The following is a 2715-nucleotide window of genomic DNA, read 5'->3' on the forward strand; positions in this document are numbered from 1 at the left end:
GGAGGCTGTGGTTGCTGCTGCACGCAATGTTGATGGTGAACAGATCAAAGCACTGACAGAATCCATGGATGGCAGGCTTTTGAGTGTCCTTGCAAAGAAAGGTGGCTATATTGGTCACTGATTTGTTTTTGTTTTGTTTTTGAATGTCAGAAATGTATATTTGTGAATGTTGAGATGTTACAGACGTGGACAAAATTGTTGGTACCCTTTGGTCAATGAAAGAAAAAGTCACAATGGTCACAGAAATAACTTTAATCTGACAAAAGTAATAATAAATTAAAATTCTATAAATGTTAACCAATGAAAGTCAGACATTGTTTTTCAACCATGCTTCAACAGAATTATGTAAAAAAATAAACTCATGAAACAGGCATGGACAAAAATGATGGTACCCCTAGAAAACACAGAACATAATGTGACCAAAGGGACATGTTAATTCAAGGTGTGTCCACTAATTAGCATCACAGGTGTCTACAACCTTGTAATCAGCCATTGGGCCTATATATATGGCTCCAGGTAATCACTGTGTTGTTTGGTGATATGGTGTGTACCACACTCGACATGGACCAGAGGAAGCAAAGGAAAGAGCTGTCTCAAGAGATCAGAAAGAAAATTATAGACAAGCATGTTAAAGGTAAAGGCTATAAGACCATCTCCAAGCAACTAGATGTTCCTGTGAGTACAGTTGCACATATTATTCATAAGTTTAAGATCCATGGGACTGTAGCCAACCTCCCTGGACGTGGCCGCAGGAGGAAAATTGATGACAAATCTAAGAGACGGATAATCCGAATGGTAACAAAAGAGCCTAGAAAGACTTCTAAAGAGATTCAAGGTGAACTTCATGCTCAAGGAACATCAGTGTCAGATCGCACCATCCGTCGTTGTTTGAGCCAAAGTGGACTACATGGGAGACGACCAAGGAGGACACCATTGTTGAAAACGAATCATAAAAAAGCAAGACTGGAATATGCCAAACTACATGTTGACAAGCCACAAAGCTTCTGGGAGAATGTCCTGTGGACAGATGAGACAAAAATCGAAGTTTTTGCCAAGGCACATCAGCTGTATGTTCACAGACGAAAAAATGAAGCATATCAAGAAAAGAACACTGTCCCTACTGTGAAACATGGAGGAGGCTCTGTTATGTTCTGGGGCTGCTTTGCTGCGTCTGGCACAGGGTGTCTTGAATCTGTGCAGGGTACAATGAAATCTCAAGACTATCAAGGAATTCTAGAGAGAAATGTACTAGCCAGTGTCAGAAAGCTTGGTCTCAGTCGCAGGTCATGGGTCTTGCAACAGGACAATGACCCAAAACACACCGCTAAAAACACCCAAGAATGGCTAAGAGGAAAAAATTGGACTATTCTAAAGTGGCCTTCTATGAGCCCTGACCTCAATCCTATTGAGCATCTTTGGAAGGAGCTGAAACATGCAGTCTGGAAAAGGCACCCTTCAAACCGGACACAACTGGAGCAGTTTGCTCATGAGGAGTGGGCCAAAATACCTGCTGAGAGGTGCAGATGTCTCATTGACAGTTACAGGAAGCGTTTGATTGCAGTGATTGCCTCAAAAGGTTGCGCAACAAAATATTAAGTTAGGGGTACCATCATTTTTGTCCATGCCTGTTTCATGAGTTTATTTTTTTACATAATTCTGTTGAAGCATGGTTGAAAAACAATGTCTGACTTTCATTGGTTAACATTGATAGAATTTTAATTTATTATTACTTTTGTCAGATTAAAGTTATTTCTGTGACCATTGTGACTTTTTCTTTCATTGACCAAAGGGTACCAACAATTTTGTCCACGTCTGTATATTGGTTTCACTGGTAAAAATAAATAATTGAAATGGGTATATATTAGTTTTTTGTTAAGTTGCCTAATAATTATGCACAGTAATAGTCACCTGCACACACAGATATCCCCCTAAAATAGCTAAAACTAAAAACAAACTAAAAACTACTTCCAAAAATATTCAGCTTTGATATTAATGAGTTTTTTGGGTTAATTGAGAACATGGTTGTTGTTCAATAATAAAATTAATCCTCAAAAATACAACTTGCCTAATAATTCTGCACTCCCTGTATGAAGACAGAATCCATGAGGTTTCCCAGTAATAGGCAGTTTTATGACAGTCTGTGTCCTACTGTACGTAGGCCATAAATTACAGTCTTGCCGGGGGTATCCTTGAGGAATCCAAATTCTGCAGCTTCGGGGGTCGGTAAATCGTGTGATGTCTTTATGTGCCAAGAATGGGAATGGATCCTGGCAGGAGGAGGAAGGAAAACCTTTACTTTGCAATTTAAGATTGGCAGTTCATGTCTAGTCAATTGAATAAATGAAGCCCCTGGGCTGGTCAATTAGGCCCACCCAATGGCTCTTTGTGGGGAAATGTGCATGTTCATGGCTTCATTAGCCTTGAGTGCTTTTTCATCTGCGAAAGTGTCATTTATTTCCTTACCAGCCCCGTCTGAAAGGTCTGTCTCCTTGTAATGTGTGAAATACCTGTACCTATTGTGACGATGAGACCCCAGACTGTTGTGGGTTGGTCTTGTTTGGACCTTGTTCACTGTCCAGCCACGCGTGGGGGATGCACAGTGCATCTTCTGAAAATTGGGATTTTTTTGCAGTGGATTGCAGTGCAAAAGAGATTTGTAAAGGTGATTTCATTGTACAGTTGAAAATCCAGGGTGGAAATACGTAGCATAAATGG

Source organism: Bufo gargarizans, chromosome 6 (assembly GCF_014858855.1).
Source record: "Bufo gargarizans isolate SCDJY-AF-19 chromosome 6, ASM1485885v1, whole genome shotgun sequence".
Taxonomy (NCBI): domain Eukaryota; kingdom Metazoa; phylum Chordata; class Amphibia; order Anura; family Bufonidae; genus Bufo; species Bufo gargarizans.